A 6,532-nucleotide genomic window follows, 5' to 3' on the forward strand; every position below is an offset into this window, starting at 1 on the left:
ATTAGCTCTAGTAGTTTTCTGGTGGCATCTTTAGGATTCTCTATGTATAGTATCATGTCATCTGCAAACAGTGACAGTTTTACTTCTTCTTTTCCAATTTGTATTCCTTTTATTTCTTTTTCTTCTCTGATTGCCGTGGCTAGGACTTCCAAGACTATGTTGAATAATAGTGGTGAGAGTGGACATCCTTGTCTTGTTCCTGATCTTAGAGGAAATGCTTTCAGTTTTTCACCATTGAGAATGATGTTTGCTGTGGGTTTGTTGTATATGACCTTTATTATGTTGAGGTCGGTTCCCTCTATGCCCACTTTCTGGAGAGTTTTTATCATAAATGGGTGTTGAATTTTGTCAGAAGCTTTTTCTGCATCTATTGAGATGATCATATGGTTTTTATTCTTCAATTTGTTAGTATGGTTTATCACATTGATTGATTTACGTATATTGAAGAATCCTTGCATCCCTGGGATAAATCCCACTTGATCGTGGTGTATGATCCTTTTAATGTGTTGTTGGATTCTGTTTGCTCGTATTTTGTTGAGGATTGTTGCATCTATATACATCAGTGATATTGGTCTGTAATTTTCTTTTTTTGTAGTATCTTTGTCTGGTTTTGGTATCAGGGTGATGGTGGCCTCATAGAATGAGTTTGGGAGTGTTCCTTCCTCCGCAATTTTTTGGAAGAGTTTAAGAAGGATGGGTGTTAGCTCTTCTCTAAATGTTTGATAGAATTCACCTGTGAAACCATCTGGTCCTGGACTTTTGTTTGCTGGAAGATTTTAAATCACAGTTTCAATTTCATTACTTGTGATTGGTCTGTTCATATTTTCTGTTTCTTCCTGGTTCAGTCTTGGAAGATTATACCTTTCTAAGAATTTGTCCATTTCTTCCAGGTTGTCCATTTTATTGGCATAGAGTTGCTTGTAGTAGTCTCTTAGGATGCTTTGTATTTCTGCGGTGTCTGTTGTACTCCATTTTCATTTCTAATTTTATTGATTTGAGTCCTCTCCCTCTTTTTCTTGATGAGTCTGGCTAATGGTTTATCAATTTTGTTTATCTTCTCGAAGAACCCTTACTAGTTTTTTTTTTAATGTAACTTTTTTTTTTCTTTCTGTAAGTAGTACGTGGAGTTACCATATGACGAAGCAATTCCAATTCCACTCTGGTATTGCTGGGTCCACACAAAAACTTGTACACAAATGTTCACAGCAGCACTATTCATAATTGCCCCAAAATGGATATAACATAACTATTCACCAACTGATGAATGGACAGATAAAATGTGGAATATCCATATAATGGAATTTTGTTCAGCCATAAAAAAAGAATAAAGTGCTGATATGAGCTACAAAATGGATAAAACTTGAAAACATTTTGCTAAGTGAAAAAATCCCATCACAAAAGACCACATTTTGTATGATTCCATTTATTAAATTTGCAGAATAGATCAATCTATAGAGACAGAAAGTAGATTAGTAATAGCCTAGGGCTTAGAAGAGAAATGGAGAATGACTGCTAATGGATATGGGGCTTCTTAGTGGGAGGGTACTTTATAGTCTGTTGTCTGATAATCTGATATCTGGAGTCTCTGTGGATATATTTCTGTTGAATGTTTTGCTGAAAGGGTCTTTACTCTTCGTGCATCTGTCTATCTTTGGTTGTGTATGGGACTTTGTATATGAAATCTTATTTTTAGAAACAATCTGAAGCCTAGACAGATGTTACATTCCCTCAAAGAAGAATTCTGATTACTTTTTTCAGGCACCTGGGAGTGCCAGCAATCAAGTATCACTTTAATCCAATTCCAAGCTAGAGATTTTCTGGGCTACTCAAATGATGTGAAGCTGAGCTGCAGACGGTGCAAGGACTGGTTCACTTCCATTTCACCTTAATTCCTGGTGTGCAACCAGGTTGTGCGATTTGGGGGAAATTCCCTCAATTTCTTCCTTTATCATGCTATTTAGAATTAACTGTCTAAAGACTAACCCATGATTAGGGACTGAATTGGATTAAAAATAAACATTTATCTTCACTTTCCCCTGAAACTGCCCTAAAATGATAGTAATGGAATAACACGGTAAAAACCCACAAGGACTAAGATAAAAGAGAGAACAGGGGATGAGAGCTGCCTATAAATTTTTGGAAGACAGGACAGCTGATGGAGGAGTGATACCTAATCCAGATAGCAGGGTAAAGGAAGCAGAGACCAATGTGGGCCAGTTCACCACAGAATCCCACAGAAAATGTGCTGTTCCCATTATCAGTCGACAGGGGGAGGCAACCACAACTTGCATTGACGTGTTATGGTCTGTAATACACAATTACTGTATCACATCAAGGATATTTGAACGTGCCCATGTATTTTCACAGTCTGGTCAGGTGGGCCCTAGATCTAATACAACTGGACAATGTTCGAATATGCTATATTGGTGATATTATGGTTCTCTCAAAATCTGAGGATCAAGCTAAAAGAGACCTTACTGAGGTCATAAATCATATAACTAATTGGGGATAATTGATTAACTCCAAAAAAATCCAGGGCTGTACACAGACTGTGAAATTTGGGGGGACTGCATACTGTAGACAATGAGTAATAAATTATTGCTTCCCACCTCTCAGGCTATAGGGACTCAACACCTAGTGGGCCTGTTTGGCTTTTGGAAAAATTGTATCCCTCACTTCGGGATACCATTAGTTTCAGTTCATAAGATTACCCAGAAAAGGGCTATATTTGACTGAGGAGCTGAATAGCAGCAAGGCTTCTTAAAACCGCAGAGGGCTGTAGCCCAAATTATCCCATTAGGACCTTATGATCCTAATGATGAAATAAAATTAGAAGTGTTGGCTGCCTGCACTCATGCTAACTGGAGTCTCTGGCCAAAGGCAATATCTATTGCTCAATGGTGAACTGGACTTTTGAACTAGAAAAGTACCAAATGCTACTCTCTAGTATATTCCTTTTGAAGACAGTTACAGGCTTGTTATTGAGCATTTATGGAACAGCTCCAATAACAGAAGGATATAAGATTATATTAAGACCTGAAATACCAGCATGTCATGGGTGATGTTAGAAAAGCATTCCAACAAGAAGGACAATGCCCAAACAAGTTCCATCCTAAAATGGATTTGGTGCACAATGGGAGCATGTTCCTGGGAGTTTCCATGGGAGGAACTCACTGTAGTCACAAGCAAGTAGCCTCTTTTCCCCTAGGACTGACTATAGAGCCTCCTGAAGAGGATTGGCCAGCTGTTATTTGGCCCCTACTGAGCCTCAAACTCTTAATAAAAATTGCCCTATTTGCCAACAGGAAAGGCAGAATTTTCGGTTCCTCTGGGGAAGTATTCCCAGGGGAAAAGGTCCATCATATAGTTGGCAAATAGATTACATTGTCCCTTTACCTATTGTTTGGCAACTTAAATATTGGCCTTAAGTGTTTGGTTTCACATAGCAATGGCTAAAGTCAGTGTTGCAAATTCTGTCAAAGGACTGCAACAACCACACACACACATATATCACCTTCCTGTTTGGCTCTCCTAGTTACATTTCATCAGATCAGATCAAGACACTTCACTGCCTATATATACAGTGAAACGGTAGGCAAAGAAACATATTCAGTAGGCTTAGCATATTACTTGTCACTCTCAGAGTAATGGGTTAATAGAAAATGGGGATAAACAAAACATATGCTTTTTAAACTGAGGGAAAACAAGTGATTGAAGGGCCGTTCCACAAAATTATAGGACTATGTCTTATAACTTGACCTGAGGAGGATTAAAGGTAGAATTACATTAGATAATTGGGTAAAACTAATATTGTAGAAGCTAATAAAATGTATGATAATACTGATATTGACAATCAAATGTGAATGTTGGGAGACTGAACTAAACCCCTTTAGGATATTATCCCTGTGGAGAAGAACCGGCATGAAGAAAATTTTGACCTGAGCAATGGTAGGTCGACTACAGTCCCTGAATCCCTCAGCAGATACATACCATAAATACAATGGCTGTAGAAGAAGTAGACAAATTGTAAAGTTAGTTCAGAAGTACGACAAAGTTTATGCTGGAATTTTCAGCTATTTGTTTAAATCCATACCAGCTGCCCACGGATTATTACAAATGCATGGAATTTTCATGTACATTTTGATCGTCTACTTGATTATATATCATCAAGCAAGTAATGGCTCTCAAACCAACAGTGACCATTTTGTCCTAAAATGGACTTGACCATGGATGAGGGGGATAGACCGTGCTATGAGGGTTAATTCCTGCAGACCTGAAATTGGCCCGAACTGTTTTACTAAAATAAGAAATGTACCCACCTGACACTGACCTCTGGTCCAGGCATAACGTCTACTGATTATTAGTGCTGTTTTGTAACCATGGGTGGGAGGAGTTTCAGGGCAAGCTGTTGACATTGTTTATTGATAACAGTGAAATTGACTTGCACCTGGTCTGAGACACCCAGTGGGTTCTGTCATTGGAACTGGTTACATAGCAAGTATATGCCCACGTGACCAACAGGGGATGAGAAACCCTGGTTGAGACTCTGTCTTGGGCTCCTTGGTTCTGAGATGGTCCATGCTCATACTGGTGGTTCCAGATCTGAGAAAGTGTGTCTAGACAGCCCTTACAGAGGGCTAACAAATGCAGCTCAGGCTTGGCTGCCCTGGACTCTTTGCTGTGAGATGGCCTTTGGCTGTGATGCATATCCTTACTTTAATACTATTGCTATATTGTGTCCTTTTCCTGCAATAAACTATAGATTTATAAGCACTGTCATTTTAAGTCCTATGAGACTTTAGCAGTCAAACCTCGTTTAACTGTTACTGTTAGTGCACTGTGATGGGAATCTAAGTGTTTTTCATATTCTTCTAATTTCTCAAAAAAAAAGATCCTCTACATCCAAAAAGTTGACCAAAAAAAATCTGAGGTAGTGTATTTTTACATTCTTCTGAACTATTGGGTGGTATTCCTATGTAGTTGCAAGTTAACACACTAGAGTGGTCAGATCCATGAACTTTATTTTTGTTTATTTATTTTTTTAAAATTAATTTATTAATTAATTTATTTGTGGCTGCATTGGGTCTTCGTTGCTGCACACGGGCTTTCTCCAGTTGCGGCGAGCGGGGGACACTCTTCGTTGCAGTGAGCAGGTTTCTCATTGTAGTGGCTTCTCTTGTTGCGGAGCATGGGCTCTAGGCGCACGGGCTTCAGCAGTTGTGGCAAACAGGCTCAGTAATTGTGGCTCACGGGCTCTAGAGCGCTGGATCAATAGTTGGGCGCACGGGCTTAGCTGCTCCGTGGCATGTGGGGTCTTCCCGGACCAGGGCTCAAACCCATGTCTCCTGCATTGGCAGGCGGATTCTTAACCACTGCGCTAACAGGGAAGTCCTGAACTTTATTTTTAAAAGGCTATTCCTGAAAGGAATACCTTGCTTTTTACTAGGAACTAGACCTGCCCTGGCAATATTAGATATTTTTATTTAAATTTAGTTCATTTTTTATGACAGTAGGTTCGTCCTAATATGCACAGCTGTTTCCTTAGACATCGAGTTACAAAAGGCTTGGTGTTCCCTAGGAAGAATGGCAATCTGCAGTTGTTGGCAAGTGATCTGGAAACCATGACTCTAAAGCGGCAAATGGTGGGCCTTCTGCCTGCTACAGACACCAGAGAAACCACCAGGTTGCAGGACTGGTGGATGACGAAAAGAAACCTGATAGCAGTTGTGTGGTGGACACCAGGCTGCTTCTGTTTTCCTCCACAACTTTGACAAGAGGGGACACCCACAAGCAGTGCCAAGGATCTAAAAACAGAGACTTTATTAAATCATTCAGTTGAGCTATCTTTGTTGAAGTAATTGTCTTATTTAATAACCATGCAAAAGGCCAATGGAAGAGACACGATGAGATGAGGAAGAGGGAAGAGTCCAGGATGGCTTGGCCAACTGAGTCAGTTGTGATAGTGTTGAGCCTGCGATGCCTTTGCACATCCAGATAATGTCCACAGACAGTTGGGAACAGGACCTGGGGCTCAGGGCCAGGCCTAGACTAGAAGGTCCAGGCTTAGGGCCTCCCCTCCCACGTAGCCTCTGGGAATTACTGGTGGATATGCAGAGGGGAAGACCTGTGCACAGGCGAGATAACCCGGTAGGATCCAGGAGAGAAGAATAGGCCCCAGGGAAGCACCCTGTGGACATCCACCCTTAACAGAGGAAGAAGACAATCCAGTGGAGCAGGTTGAAAATCAAAAAGAGATGGGAGAAAGCGGTATCTCAGAAACCCAAAAAAGGAGAGACATTCAAAGGAATGGTCGTTAAGGCCTGAATTGTGTCCACTGGAAATGACACTTGGGTCAGGGTTCTCAGCAGTACACTGAAGCAATAAGGTACAAATCAGATAGCAAGAGATTGAGGAGTAAATAAAAGGTGAAAAAGTGGACATATCAGTAGATGTATTCTTTCTGGAAACTGAGCTCTAAAGGACAGTGACATTGCCAGAGGGATAGTTTTTGTTTTGAAGATTATTTTGAACA

Source organism: Balaenoptera physalus (genome assembly GCF_965194825.1).
Source record: "Balaenoptera physalus genome assembly, chromosome: 2".
NCBI lineage: Eukaryota > Metazoa > Chordata > Mammalia > Artiodactyla > Balaenopteridae > Balaenoptera > Balaenoptera physalus.